Source organism: Protopterus annectens, chromosome 4.part0, assembly GCF_019279795.1.
Source record: "Protopterus annectens isolate FY-2018-M chromosome 4.part0, PAN1.0, whole genome shotgun sequence".
In the NCBI taxonomy this organism is placed as follows: Eukaryota; Metazoa; Chordata; order Ceratodontiformes; family Protopteridae; genus Protopterus; species Protopterus annectens.
Window position 1 is genome coordinate 1551029493 of NC_056733.1, and position 17147 is coordinate 1551046639.

Below are 17147 nucleotides of genomic sequence, written 5' to 3' on the forward strand. Positions count from 1 at the left end.
CAGAGTTCCTGAAAATAACATTTTTAAAGGAGGTTTTTATCGTAGTAATATAATAAGAGTTAAGTGGTTTTGTTTTTGTTTTCTATAAAATATTCTTTTACTAACCAATGACATTTACTAGTAGCTATTTTAGTAAGATATGATTTTGTCAAATTATTGAATTTAAACCAAATACCTCCTTGAATATCTTTCCTTTCAGCATTATACTTGTTATTTAACCAAGAAATTATTGTGTTAACAATTGAGTATAAGGAATATAATTCTAAATCTGGAAGACCAATACCACCCGATGTTCATTCTCTAATGTGGTGGTTTAAAGCCAGTCTAGGCTTATTAAAACAAAGAATTATACTATTTTATATTTTTTGGGAGTGACAGGGATAAAGACTGTATTATGCATAACATTTTTGACTGCTTATTAGGGCATGCTTGAAGCCTATTGAAGATTTTATCTACCATATTCTTGGATTGGTAACATTTTTTAAGTTAGCACTTTTTATTGTATTGTATTTGTTTATTTATTTTTATTTAGTTATTACTTTTGAGTTTGAAATGTTTAACGTTTTGGTTAGCAGCATAGTTTGGGCTTTATGGCTCACTTTGAAAGTGTTTTCAGTTGATTTATAGGAAAAGTCTGTGTTTGGAAATCATTAGTTGCACTTTGTTTTGTTTATTTCTTATGGATTTTAATATATGTCATAGCTTTAGTGATTTTCTTTCTTTGAATCTCTTTCATTGCTTATTTCCTCATTTGTAATGATGGAGTTTCCATGGATTTATTCAAAAACTAAGCAAACACATACATCCATACTAGTGACATTATATTCATTTTTATTTGATGTCAGGGTTTTTAAGATCATAGTAGCTAGACCAGGTATTGGGCAGGATTCAGGAAGCCTCCGTGTAAGAGTTATAACTCTTACACGGAGGCTGCAGTTAAACGGTGTGATGTCAGCATGTCATGCATATGGATGAGGTGCATGAGGCATGCTGAATCACACTGTAACTCTTACACGGACCGTGTAAGAGAGTAGGGGGCGTGTCCGTAGACACGCCCCCAGAAGTCTAGAATGGCTGAAAGTAAACAGCCATGAGGGAAGCCATGGAAATGTGAATAACCACACTACACAACACATGCCCCCACAGACCAGCAATGTAAAAAGTGAACAGATGTTGTAAAATGAAAATAAATACTGTTTTATTTTTTTTAAACCCCGTAAATGTGTGCTACTGTGTGCGCTCGTGTGCGCGGGTGTGCTACTAGCGCAACTGCAGTTAGCAATAAGTGGAAAAGGATATAAGAACTAAATATGCAAAGTAAGCCAAGAAGTAATAGCATAGCAGTAGAGTTGTTGGCTTGAGAGCAGGCAGGCAAGGTTCGAGCCCACACAACAACCTTTTTTTTTTCGTAAATAAGCACTAAAAAGGCCCCTGACAGTATTGTACAAATGTAAAAGTATTCCCTTTTGTAAAATGGAATGAAATGGAGCATATGTTTTCAAGTAATACAATAATAAAAATATTTAGAAACGTACTGATAGCTAAACTGCAGTGAGACAGAGTGCTTGTAGTTAAGTAGTGTTTCACAAACTGCAAACTGCTTGCCCATAGCTAAGAACTGGTTTAACAGGCTCAAACTGTGTGCAACTAGCTGTGCTTCATTTAACATGTGAGTTACTAGCCAATTAAGGTGTAATCCAGCGCACACCGTTTGTGCGACACTCCCACAAGCTAACCAGTGGTGCGCATGCGTGAGCTCCGCGCAAACGATTGCAGACCTGGTTTTAAAGTGTTTAAAAGTGCTTTTGGCATGATTGATTGACAGGTCCTGAAGTCATTTCTAGACAGTCTTAAAATTTAAAAATCAGTGGTCAGATTCGAACCCAGGATACCATGCACTAGAGTGAAGGTACTAAACCACTAAGCCATGACAGCAGTACATAAAAATGCAGAAATACAATATAAATAGGATATACGCCAAAATGGAGCATGATAAAGCAGTTTCTGTGAAGTAGATACAATTCTAAACCAGCCAATCATAGAAATGCGCGGGAAAATCGGCATATATAAGCCCCATAGGCGGGAATACACAGCATAAACGATTGTAGAATAGACCTGCAGGCAGAATGAGTGGAGTAGGGGAGGGACGTTGCTTTCGAGCACAGCGGTGGGGCGTTGAGGAGTCCAGATACATGGTCTGGCTCCTAGTTCACCATCATGAGGCCCAACTCATGCAGGGCCAGGTCTCATGGGGAGCGTACAGGGTGGAGGCATGGGACCAGTTGGCTCATGATCTGACCAGTGCTACTGACATTCCACGCACTGGTGAGCAGGTCCGTCACCACCATGCGGACCTGAAGCGACGTAAGCAAGACCAGTTGACCCAATGGATCCAGGAGGCCCGGGATATGCCCAATGCCCCACTACTGAGTAAGTTACATTTTACTTATGTATGTAAGGAATTCAACTAGATGATACCAAGGAGATGTGTATTCCAATATTACTTGTTTTGTATTACAGCTGCAGGTGTCCGCTCTGTGAATCGAATGGCACATGAGCGCAGGCTGGTGCGGCTGCGCCACCATGCAGGTTAGTAACCCCACCTTGTACTTGTAAATAAATATTATAGTGTAGCACGTAGAAGAACACTGCAGTGTATTGATTAAAAGTAATAGAATGTGCAAGCAGCAAGTAAAAGTCTGCAGGTATGGCTGCTACAAGTTCATCAGTATGCAAGTGAAACTGGAAATATAAGTGATAGAAATAAATAGTGCTGTAATACAGATGTCCCACCATTAATTAAATGTAGTATAACCTGCAGTAGTCTCAAGAGTACAGCTTCAGAAGCTGAGGTAATCACAGGTGAGATATATCCCCTGTTGAAATTGCTGAATCATGACAGAAGTGAGGCTGCTGGAAAGTGTTGGAATCCCCACAGGTCTAATATGTGAACAAAGCCTAGAAGTACCAACCTGAACTGTGAAATTGCAGGATGTGTGAGAGTGACAGAAAGGGTCAGGTATCAATGAATAACGTAGTAATAGCACCTGAATATCTAAGCTTCAGTGTGGTTCTACAGAAATAAATGCATGTGGGAATTAAAACTTAACATCCCAAACTGATTTCAGTGTGTCTGACTCTTGAATGTTCAGGCCAAACTCCGTATATGGTGATCACAGTCAGCAATTTGCAGATAGAATGAATGATTGTCTGACATACTAAACATCCATAGCTGTCCCCTGCCCTGTCATCAAAGTGTAGCAGGATGATGTATCTGATCAAATTCAAAATAACTAGGATAGTGATGTATCTGTAACAGGTCTAGCATGACAGTCAAGTAAGAATCAGTGGGAAAGTATCACCCACAAGTTAATTGTGTTTCTATTACAAATGTATATCAATGTATAATTTATGAATGTGTCATCATTTTCTTTCTCCACCCCACCCTATAATTGCAAATTAAAAAAAACACTAAATATTGGTATGTGAACATTTCATTAACCATGGACATTTGTCCTTTTTCAAAAATATATGCATGTCTGTGTTTGCATGTGCCCTGGTCATACCTGCAAACCGGCAAACCTGATGGCCTGTTGCCATTAATCAACCCTGCATGTTGTTTAATTGTGTATTTCTGTTCAAATAATGCATGTGATATTGATATGCCCGTTGTTCAATGGTGTTAATATCTGGGTGTTTGTTTAATGGGAATACCAATGCATGCTGTTACAACTAATTTGAATGGAATAATATGCCACTAACCCAAACTAACATAACATACACACAAACCTAGAACTTGGGAAGGCAGGTCCCAGCAGACCCACCTCTCCCACCTCAGCTGGTGAGTGCACCTGGCACTAGTGCCCAGGCTGGACCCTCCTCCAGTGGCCCTGTGCCACCTTCGGGTGGAAGCACTGCAGGGGATGGGGCCCGTCCCCCCTCTGCAAGTGTGGCCGGAGGAGCATGTCCACTCACCCTCCAAGGTGTCCGGTCTGTGGTGCGAAGGGAGATCCAAGACTCTGTTCTTGGGCCCCTATGCCAGCTTGAGGCCCGGGTGGCACAGCTTACGGGCTTGCCCGTTGTCCTGCCTGCACAGCCCCCTGCACAGCCCCATCCTGGGCTGTGAAGGAACAGTGGCAACTGCCTATGGGTGGGGATATCAGTTCCACTGTTGCCATCTGTGGGCTCATGTGCCATGGATGTCCCAACCTCCGTCCCCGTCAATTGTGTAACCCCCCCACATGTGTCATACACCGCCCCTGTATGCGTCTTGTCTGTCTTGTCTGTTAACCTACCCAACCTACCTCCCCAGCTATACCGTCTACCTCACCTAACATACCACCCTCACCTGATAAAAAAACAAAAAAAAGGGCACTCTGTACCCACAAAAAAATTACGCCCCATACATAGCTGTCCATGTTGCACACATGTCCGCTGGACATCGAAACTGTTAATTACAATTGGCTGTACAACAGGTATTAATGTTGTCCTGACACCTCTCTTAGGGGTGGAAGGTTCCAAATGTCACACCAAATTGCATACAAATGCACAGCTGTTGCTGAGAAAGACATGTGCAACTATGGGTCTCACCTACATCCTTCCTGCAAATACCAAGCTTGTTTCCCTACTGTCTTACCCTCTTTGTGACCCCTTTTTCACCACTTTCCTGTCACCCCTTTTTCTTTTCTTTCAAAGAAAATAGCGCAGGTGTGCAGAGCTCACCACCAGTGCAATCGTGAGCTCACAAAACGAGCGCAGACCTGGTTTTAAGTGCTTAAAAGTGCCTTTGGCACATTTGATTGACAGGTCCTGTACTCATTTCGAAAGAAAAATAAATTCCCACTCTCAAACCCAGGACACTGGTAACACTAGTCTGTATGACTTACCACTAAGCCATGACTCTCATACAAGAACATAGTGCTAAAATAAATATAACATGTAATAGTAGGAATCAATAGAAAGGTAATATAGGATGTGTACTACCCAAAGCATGTCAGGTAGAATTTAATGCCTGAATTACTAGATTCCCACACTAGTTTAGTGTTCACGGAAACAGCCCTGCTAATTGTTAGCTTGTACATAATAATGTGAGGTAATGTTCATATATGAAAGTATTATATGTACACATATGTATGTATATATATATATATATATATATATATATATATATATATATATATATATATATATATATTAATAAATGTGAAATATAGTGGTAGGTGTCAGTATTCACACACACTCACTACAGGAAACAGTGAAAATAAATGCAGCAACCACAATCTACAACACAGCCTGACTCCTCTGAGACTTAATAACCCTTTTAACTGTGTAAAGGTGCCTTCAGCACTTTGATTGACAGGTCCTATACTCAGTTTGAAAGAAAAAGAATTCTTACTGTCAGTTCCAAACCCAGGACCTTAGTAACATTAGTCTGTATGACCTACCACTAAGCCATAACTCTCATACAAGAACCTAGTGCTGAAATAAATATTACATGTAATTGTAGGAATCAATATAAAGGTAATATAGGATGTGTACTACCCAAAGCATGTCAGGTAGATTTGTAATGCCCGAACGACTGTATTCCCATACTAGTTTAGTGTTAACAGTAACAGCCCTGCTAATTGTTAGCTTGTACATAATAATGTAAGGTAATGTACATATATGAAAGTATGTATATGTACACATACATATATATATATATATATATATATATATATATATATATATATATATTAATACATATGAAATATAGTGGTAGGTGTCAGTATCCATACACACTCACTACAGGAAACAGTGAAGATAAATGCAGCAACCAGAATCTGCAACACAGCCTGACTCCTGTGAGACCTACTAACCCCTTTAACTGCTTAAAGGTGCCCCCAGCACTCTGAATGATAGGCCCTATACTCAATTTGAAAGCAAAATATAAGCATACTAGTAGGCCCTACCACAAGACCATTGTAACACTAGTCTGTATGACCTACCAGTAAGCCATGAATCTCATACAGGAATATAGTGCTAAATAAGTGGAACATGTAATAGTAGGAATGAAGATAAAGGCAATATAGTATGTGTACTACTCAAAGCATGTCAGGCAGACTTTTACTTTTCCAATTACTGGATTCCCATACTAGTGTAGTGTTAACAGAAACAGCCCTGCAAATTGTTAGCTTGTACCCAATATTGTCAGCTAATGTACATATATGAAAGTATGTATATGTACACATATGTATATATAGCAATACATATGAAATATAGTCGTAGGTGTCAGTATGCATACACACTCACTACAGGGAACAGGCGAGAGAAATGCAGCAACCTGAATTCACAACACAGCATGAAGCATGAGAGATGTACTAACCTTCACACTCATAGAACATTGTCAACAGCATACCAGCATGGTCCACACCCTTACAATCTGAAAGGGCAATGCCTATCTCACATACCCTTTTATAGCACTGTCCTGAAATCACAGTGAGACATGCAATCAGTACACAACTGGCTGTATGCAATTAGCCAATGCTGCCTTACAATTGGTGCAGAGGCCATCACATGGACCTATGCAGTTACCTACAAAAGCATCCAGTACCCACACTCCACACATGCAATACAGTCATTGCACAAAACCTACTGAGAAAGAGAGAGAGAGAGACAGAGAGAGGAATAAAAAAAATATACAGACAGCCAGCAACAAAACCAGCAGCAGCAGCAAACAGCAAGCAGCAAGCAGCACCACTGACACAGCAACAGCTGCCACAAACACAGGTAATGCAAAGTAGCAGGTTAATACTGTGTTTACTGTGACACCTCCAAATGTATCATAGTTCACTATCTATAGGTATGTCCATGAGATAGGTTGTGTGTACATAGTCCTGAAATATATACATATGTAATATTGCTGTACATGTTGCCCATACTTAAAACTTCCATAGCTTAGAACACAAGGCCAGTTGTGCATATGATGCAGTAGTTACCAGGGTCAGTAGGGGTTACTCCTCATTGGTGTGGGACCACTGTGTATGTATAGCACTGTTCAGGTACATATCCTGTAGTATGGCCAGGGATTAATATCAGTCTGTCATGTGGTGCTATGTCCTCCAGGGGTGAACGTAGCACACATCCAGGGATACCATTTTGTAACAGTGATGCTATGTGTTCTGCAATGTTGAGGGTGGCCCTCACCTGGACATGTGAGAGGATAGGGAGGTTACAGTCATCTGTGATAACTAATTCCACTTGTGTAGGAGAATGGGGGGGGGTACCTGCACCTAAACTGTTTGCAACAATGTTGCCAATATCTGTGCATTTGGTGAATGTGAAGCATCTTAACACTGATGACCACAGATGCCTTGCCTTCATGTGAATCTGCACTGTGCTGCAGTAGCCTCCTGCTATTGTTATACAATGTGCCTGTATCTGTAGTCCACTGGACAGGATAAATAAGTGGTGTGCATACGTTCTGGGTTAGATATGTGTGTGCACAGTACATGCACTATGTGAGATGTCTGTGGTAAGCATTTGCAAAGGGGCCAGCAGTGTGTGTTGTGGCTTCCACTGGCCCAATGGGCTGCATGGATAGCATCACAGTCCTAACTAGTGAATAACTGTGTAATTACATGCATACATAGCAAGGTAGTGTACTGTGCTTGTGGTGTTGTTGGGATATGTATATCCAGGCTGAGTAATGTGTGTCCACATCACAGGGTTGGATGGCAACACACATCCAGTATGTAGGGATGAACACCCAGAGTGTTTCAGACGTGTCGCCTGTGCAGAAATATCTGGCCATTACCTGTGCATCCCCCACAACACACACACATGCAACATATGGCAGAAGTACTATAGAAGTACACATAGGTTCATAGGTTCATACTAGGCTATTTGCCCTAGGGCATTGATAAGCCTAGTAGAATGTGTTTGTCTTTCGCCACCCAATTATGATCTATGCTGCTATGCCCTTGTCCAACGTTAGTATACTGTGCCTCTGTCTAACAGTGACATGGAAGTGATACCCAGGGTACAACTATGATCTCCATCCACTCAACCAGATTCCTATGGAAGAGAGTCAATGAGGGACTCTGCCTAACCTGTAGTGTGAGTTCATTACAGAGTGAAGGGAGCTTCTGGGTTAGGAATATGCCCCTCCAGCATGTCCTATTTATGTCAGTGCTGAGGTTCAGGTCTCCTGAGCGTGTGGCTGTATGGGACTCTGATTTCCTGAGGTGCAGCATGTTCATTACTTCTGGGTTGGACATGGCTGTATATGGCAGGCACAGATTGCCTCTGAACAGGCAGTATGCCACTGAGTACAGCTGGATTTACTTTAACTGGGCAGCATATGGCATCTGTTTGAGCCCTTTGATCCTCTTGATGAGGTACTGTTGGCCTTTACCAGTTGCTGTAGGTGTCTGGTTAGGTACATCCCAAAAGGTGCATTGTACGCAATTATAGGCCTGATGAAGGATGAGTAAAGAGGCACAATGACCTCCCCTGCTGTACATGTGAATCCCTCATGATTAGCTGGGCTATATAACATGTCTTTCAATCCACGTTGGCCATGTGGTTGACAAATGACAGATTGCTATCATGTTTGTTCCCCAGGTCCCCAATTATGTCTTCTGTACTCAGTGGCCTAACACCTATGTATTACTTTGCCACCAATGTGGAGGTGTGGGAATCTGCGTTGAATATTGATACTCCCCCTCCTTTGTTGTCTGGTCCAAGTGTTGGGGCCAACAAGAATGGTAACAGGTATAACTTGGTAGTGCTGGTGTGCTCCTGGTAAACCTGAAACAGGTTTATGTTACTGCACAGATATCGATGTCCATAATGCTAAGTAGGGTTTTGAGTGCATGTATCCTGAGGTCTAGACTTCTGGTGTTGAGTAGCATCACTCTTACTTCCTCATCCTTTGTGATACGAATGGATGTGGGTTTGCCTTATGAGCCTTGCCTAATAAAGGCACTATGGGTGTAGAAAGAGCCTCTGCCAAAATCCAATAGGCCAGGGGTGACAGGTGCAAGCTGTCCCTAGCAAAGCATTGTGGCTTGTACAGCATACCACCCCAAGATGACAGGCATTGGCTCACCTGTGAATGACACCAGTACGTCAGTCAATTGTTGGAAGGGATCATTGTGTCTTGATATTGTGGCATCATTCTTGGTGAGGGTAAGATGCTACTCAAGGTCAGGGTCATACTGTCTTGGGCTACATGCTCAGACAGCTCCTTACTGTCTCATGTCATGTAGTCCAGGGAGGTATGTGTCAGGTCATTCACACCAGCATGGACATTGAGTGAGTCATACCTGTACTTGCCTTGGAGTTACTTGAGTGTTTGTGTTATGTGGCGGGTCGTAGTGCCTGACAGGCTGCACACTGTGACCCTCACGTCGTTAAGCCTGGTGAACGTGATGTCAGTGTGCCTGATGATAGAGGCATTTAGTACAGGTGTATGAGGTGTGTTGTTTACTGTTAAGGGCTGTGAGTGTTCATCACATTGACTTTGTGAGATATGTGTTGCACGTGTTTGTTTCCGTGGTAGTGGTTGCTTGGGTGTCTGCTTTGGAGGTCTCTGCTGCACAGGCAGACCTGTAGTCTGAGCCTACGAGTATGTTCATGTGTGATCATGTGTTAGTTTTGCTGTCGTGGTAGGTCTATGTGAGACTGGAAGTGTAGTGAGTGTGGTTTCCTTCTCCACCTGACTGGTTATGGCAGTATTGAGTAGAGAGAGCCTAGCCTCCAGTTTGGTATATGGTTGCATCACTCACATGTGTTTGAATTTGTTATTAGGAGGAGGGGGTTGTCTGTGTACATGCAGCTGCTATAACATTGCCTCTGGATTACCATACTCACCAGCTGGACTGGGGAGGAGACTGACAACTGACCTTTGGACATGCTAGAATACTATTGTGAATTCCGTAATAATTGAAAACAAGGTCCAGTGGGGAGTGAGGGTGTACTGATATTACCTACTACTGCTGGCTGATATAATAGCTTCAGTGAGCAAGTGCCAGGTAACTTTAGTGCAATGTGTTACAATTAAGTAAATGCAACAATGACAAGCAGTCACTTGCTGTCATGTGTAACATGGAAATACGTACAGTAAGCAATGCAGATATCAGTAGTGAGTCACAGAAGTGCTGAGAAGCTGTGTATTATGTGGAAGTAGCGTACCAATGAAATAATAAGCTAACAAATAACAAGCATATAAACAAAGCTAGATTCAGGAGGCTTGGATGTAGTGTTTGCTACAGCAAACAAGGTGTACCAATGTCAGTAAGATACAGCTCAAATATGCAAGCACTATAAACCTGAAACCAGAAGTTCCCAGCTATGAATGGCAGACTACAGCCTATTGTCACACAAGAGTGCAGACCACAAACCTTGTTAATGTTAAATAACTGGCCTGAAGGCCAACTGCCTATACCAGAACTAATACACTTGGACACTGGGCTCTCAATCAGCAGTTCCCAACTTCAAAGGATGAACGATATGTGTCCTGCCACCACAGTGCTTGCCATAAGCCTCCCTAATGTAAAACAACTGGTCTGAAGGCCAAGTGCTTAGTCCAAATGACTTAGAATGATAGCTACACTTTAATCAAGTTACAACCAAGCAGTAATAAGTACAATTTAATACTCCCTGTATAGAATGTGTACCATGTATTGCTGAGATACTATGCTGATAACCTGTTTGTGTACCTTTCCAGGGGAACATGGCTCCGAAAAGGAACCCCGCATATTCTGCTGCAGAGGATGAAGTGATCCACCAGAGCCTGGTGCGTGACTATGCCATCCTGTTCTCACGCACCACCCAGAATCAGCAGGAGAGGTCTGCACTGTGGCAAAATCTTGTTAGCAGGATAAATGATGTTGGCATGCATGATAGGACATATGAGCAGGTGAGACATCACTACAGTGATTTGATTAGAAATGTCCACCAGCATGCTGCAGATATCCGCAGGCAACAGGTTGCCACAGGTGGGGGGGGTGGCCACACATCCCCCCCTCACCAGACAGGAGGGGCTACTGCTAAGTGTTGTGGATCCAGCCCCAGAACAACAACAGCATCAGTCATGCATCATGATGGAGGTTGGATCCACACAGCAGCAAGACACCGAGCGTGCAGGTAAGATGCCATATTTATTTATTGTTATTAGTTTTACATTTGTTGACCGAGATAGTCTAGCTGGATATATGTCCATTTTCAGTAGAGGCCTGGGGAGAAAAGCTCCACACATAACATAATAAAGGCAGACAGACAAGTTGTTAACACAGACATCCAAAATAATAGAAATATAAACAAGCTTGTTAATTAAATCAACATACATTTAAGGAACTCAAACAGTTTAAAGTCATACACAATGTACTGTCGGTTTCAAAGCAATTCTACCTAAAACATAACGGTTATGCAATAAGGCAAAAGCCATATATATAATAGTTAAAGCTCAGAAGTGTAGAGAAGTAGAAGGAGTATGAAAGATAAAATAATAGGGAAGAGGCAGGAGTCAAGAAGGAAGTGAGGAAAAGAAGGAAGACAGTCAAGAGGAGGTGGGAGGGATGGGAGAAGTAGGTCAGAGCATAGAAGGACATCAAGGGAAAAGAAACAGGGTAGAAGCTAGTTTTTATGCACAATGAGGGGTTAAAGGTAAAGAGAGGGTGGGGAGAGGGACGTTAGCCTGGAGTACTACAAGAACAAAGCCAGTGGTTTTGGAAGTACAGTTTGAGTTGTTGTTTGAAGAGAGGTAAGGGTGAGATTAGAGTTAACTCCTTGTATGTACATATGACTGTTCTGTACACTGTTACTTCATGCACGCATAAGGTGTGCATGTGGTATGTATCTGTCATCATGATATGTAATTGTGCATGTGTGATACAGACATTATGAGCAGCTGATGTGTATAAGGGAACTAGTGTACTACTGTACTGTATCATGTGCAAAACAAATGGCACACTTGTGCCCACTGACATTACTCTCTTCATATTTCCAGGTCCCTCCCATCTAGCAACGAGGCAGGCCATACATGCTGGTGAGTGTGTTTAACATTACCTGAAAAACAATTTATAATACTAGTAAGAGTAGTGTAACTCTGTAGTATACATGCTGGTGAGTGTGTTTAATAATACCTGCAATACACAGTTTAACAATAGTAAGAGTAGTGTAACACAGTACTGATGTGTGTGTTTACTGTGGGGTGTGCATGTGTGTGAGTGTGCCTGTGCCCATGTGTGCATGTGTGTTTGTGTCCATGAGTGCATGTGTCCATTTCTGAATGTGTGCATTAGTATTGAAGTGCATCTCTGTCAAATATGTGTTGAGACTGTAATCTGTGTTCCCTGTTTTCCTCCCGTAGGTTCTGGTGCTGCTCTGGTGACCTGCAGCAGGGAACTTGAATCTTGTGCCCCAGGTACTGATGATGATGAAATGTCTGTAATGGTGCAGGAAGGTGTGTCTGGGTCCGCCATTGGTCAGCCAATTGACAGTACAAAGCTGTCAACCCCTTCAATGCGCACAGTCATCCTGTCGTTACATCCTTTGTCACCATTGTCCCTAGGTGATGGACAGTATGCAGTGGGCATAGATCAGGGTAATGTGGTACCTGTGGTACATGCATCCCCACAAAGCAGCCATGAGCAGGGTCCTCCAATGGTACCATGCAGACAGTCACCCATGGGTTCTCGTGGGGGCATCCGTGGCCGTACTGCCTCTGGCCGACGTGCCCAAGGAGGTATGTCAACCTCCACTATGTTTTGGACTGTTATGCAGGCACAGGCACGTATGGAAAGGTACACCAGACAGGGTCTGAGGGAGCTGAGAGCATGTCGCACAGCCATGACAGACGGCATGCATGACGTTGTGAATGCTATCCGTAACTTCACAGATGTCGTTGACAGACTTTGTGGGGACATACAACAGCTATTCCACAACCAGATGTCCATGGGCCAGGGAGATGGTGTGCGTTTGCGACGTCGACGTGGCCGTATGCCAGCAACAGCACCAGCTGGCAGTGGCCGCGGACGACAACAGGCCCACTCACGCACCTCAAGTGCCAGCACCAGCCCCAGCAATGCTGGGTCTGTGCTGTTATCAGGACACCCCAGGAGACCATGTGCACGTGGCTCTGGACAGTCCCAACAGGGAACTGTGTCCAGTCAACACACCCCCTCTTCCGATGACAGTACCCAGTCTGGGTTAGTACTGGATACGGCCCGTAGCACCCCTGCCAGGCACAGGTACCGTGTCCGTGCCCACAGACACTGATCTGGATGACCTGACAGGTGCAGTCTGTGGCTGTCCACAAAACCCTGTACATGGCAGCCATTATGTGGGACTGTGTGTGTGCTTACACACATGCAGAAATCTAACACCTAGGGCAAACACATACACACACACACTGCACCAACACCGGTCCACCCTGTACTGCTGCCCCTCACGAACACACATGCACACACATGTCAATTGGTGTTACCAGTGGCTGGCTTGGGCATACCTAACCCACACCCTGTGCATATGATGACACTGTGCCACCTCCTGCATACTACAACATTGGTGCAGGAAAAGGTAAACACGTTGCTGATGCACAGGGTCACTACATAGATGTGTATAAGTAGTAACATGTTGGTAACTGTTCACTGTTCCACTATGATTGTGTGTATATCCCAGCAGTCCTGCTGCAGTAACTGTATGAATGTCCTCAATTGTTATCTGCACCCATACTACTTACCAAAGTGTACCAGCTGCACACTATCACATGCTACCATTGACTATGGGAATGCGCATCATGTGCTGTTATGTAGATTCAGCTATATGTATCTGTTCTGTCACACATGCATTTACACAAACCCTGATACCCCCACACATGCACATGCTCACCTGCCATTCCCATTATTTATTACCCTACATGAGTAGCTGTCGATACATGACAGGTACACATTTGAGAAGTGCACTATGTTGATTACTACCGATTTCCTCCTCTCTACCTGTACTCACAGGGTGCAGGCAACCTCATTAGTTCAAAGGTGTAATGTGCATCAGGTACTGTGGTACCCTGATTGCCACATCAAACATGTTTCCCATACGGAAATGCACACACAGACACATCCCACATCCACACACTTGCCACATTCAGGCTTCAAAACACTATCTAGGTATATTCTGGTACATGTGCATGTTACAGTAGCATGTAACACTATACTGAGTACTGGCAGTTGTCTGTTGTCATGTTGTTTGTATAGAGTAAAAGGATTGTTCGTTTATCCTACTTCGTTTTGTGGACATTACTTGAAGAAGTGTTACCTTACATGTGTTATTGGTACCACCACCTTCTCTTTTGTAGTTTTCTTTGTATAGGGTGCTGTCAACATCACTGCTTTTTAAGGGAAATGTGCACCCTGCAGTGCATAGCCCCATTTGGAAAAAGCCACATCCCACCCCCACCATTGTGCACACACACTAACCCCACCCACAGTAAAACACATACTTTCCATTCGCAAGATTCAAACCCCTACCCAACTGTGTTATGACAGTAGAGACAGACACATTAGCAGAGCGTGCTATTTGCATTACTGGGAGAAATCCTTTCTAATGCTGTACTTAGAGGGTGCTGACATCATCTGTGTGTAGGAGGAGGGATGTGCACCCTGTAGTGTGTTCTCCCAGTTTGCAAAAGGCACTGATCCCTCCCAGCATTATGCACACACACAAACCCACTCATACTAACACGCATACATTCCCTTTGTAGGATTCAAACCCCTACCTAACTATGTTGTGACACCGGAGAAAGACGCATTAGCAGAGCGCACTATACGAATTACTGGAAGACTTTATTTCAGGTAATATAGTTATAGAGTCCTGACATCATCAGTGTTTCAAAAGGGGAATCTGCATCCTGTAGTGTACTGTCACAGTTGCTAATAGGGGCATTTCCCACACACACATCGATGTGTTCGAGGTTTGCATATGTGGGGGATCCAGTACTCCAGTGTGATTAGTATATGGTTCGATTGCAACAATGAGGGATATACTTCCAGTGGTGAGCATTTTGTACTCATGTTTGTGATGATCAGGTCTAGTATATCTGCCCCTCTTGTGGGAAGGTTGATTACCTGTTCCATAGCTAAAGAGTGTCTGATCTATGGGAACCCTAGAGCTTGGGTATTGTGGCTTCTGTAATGTTCACAGTCTATATTTGGGTAGCTGACGTCACCCAGTATGATGGTGTTTGCAGAGAAATCTATACTCTCCTGTGTGAGCATGAAGGCTATGTGGGAGTCCTGAGTGTGAGAGGGTGCTGTAAGAGCTCCTCTGTGTCTCTTTCCATGTGGTCCAGGGAGGTACATCTCAGGTTGTTTGCACCAGCATGGACAATGACTGCCTCATACTTGTACTTGCTGTGGAGTGACCTGTGTGCCTGTGTTATGTGGCACATTCTATCAACCGACAGGTAGCTAAATGTGACTCTCACCTTGCTCAGTCTGGAGGGTGGGACGTCAGTCAACAGCTCATGTCAAGCATGTTCACACCCCTCATAAATGATGTGGAAACCTTCAAAGGCCCCAGGCCTGTTGAAAATATGGACCAGACTGCAGATACCTGTATAAAGACATTCTATGGACACATTCAGGAATGCATGGATCATGCAACCACATACGAAAGCATGACACAATATTCCAAAGGCAGACATCCTGTGTGCTGGACACCAGCCATAAACAAACTATACAATAGAAGGATGAAGCCACTACATGATACAACAAACTCCCAAAATGTGAAGGCATCACTGATGAGTATTAGAAGACAACTACAGGCACTCATACAATTGTCTAAGGCCATCTTTGAGAGAAGATTCCACAAGCCACTGAGGATAATCACAAGGCTTTCTGTAGTTATGTTAGGAACCTGGGTGGTAATACCCAGATATGCTCAGAGGTAATCCAAGATGTCACACGAAATACAAAACACACAGACATTGCCATCATTCTAGTGGACAGGTTCACTGCTACCTTCTCCCCCCCACCACACCAAAAGGGCAAATATGTCTCCCAGCAGAGTGCTGCCCCCCATGACATCACAGATGCTCAGGTAAGAGCTGCCCTCTACAAAGCAATAAACACTGCATCAATGGGACCAGACAGTGTCCCAGGCTGTGTCCTACATGAACCACAAGAAGAGCTACACCCAGACATAACACTACTGTTCAATCCCAGCCTTACTACACGATATGTGGCCAAAGAGTGGCGTACAGCAACAGTGGTCCCTCTACATTCAGGTGGTGCCTTAACGGATCCTGGACACTATTCTCCCCATATGTCTGAATAGCTTGGTCTGCAAAGCTATGGCAAGGATCATCATGAAACTCACATATATAGATATTGGGGACCTACAGACATGTCACCATACACAGTTTGGCTTTGTTAATGGCAGATCCTGCCTCTCAAACCTGTTTGATTTCTTTGAAACAGTCACCAAGGCCACTGTCAAGGGGAAGGAGGTCTACACAGCCTACCTGGACCTTGCATAAGCCTTTGATACAATACCCCAGTTGTGCATTCTAGGGAAGCTCACCAGTGTACATATTAACCCCTATGTCACTATGGATATTGCACAGTGGCTCAAGGGCAGAACACACATGGTTAGAATTGCTGGAGCCATGTCCGCCTCAAACCAGTTACAAGTGGTGTCCCACAAGGCTCAGCCCTGGGAGCTGTCATGTTCATTATATATTTATCATACGTACAGGCCAACATAGAAGTACTGTGGCTGAGCAAGTCGCAGATGACTGCAAACCGGACACCATAATCAACACTCCAGCTAACACACGCATCCTCCAAAAGGGCCTCTTGCAAACACACGACTTGTGCCACAGCCATGGCCTCAAGGTGAATGACAAAAAGCATATAGTCACCCCCTTTGTCAAACACAAAGTGACCACAAAGTACCACATATGTGTTAATCCATTAAGTGCAGACGAAGGAATTATGGACCTTGGGGTACACAGGTTGATAGCATTCTACCATTTGACAACAACATGGACAAAGTGGTTAGGAAAACATTTTATATGGGCCACATCATCATGATGGGATTCACATGTAGATCAGGGGAGGACACTGTGCCCCTTTACTTATCCCTCATCATGCCCATAATTGACT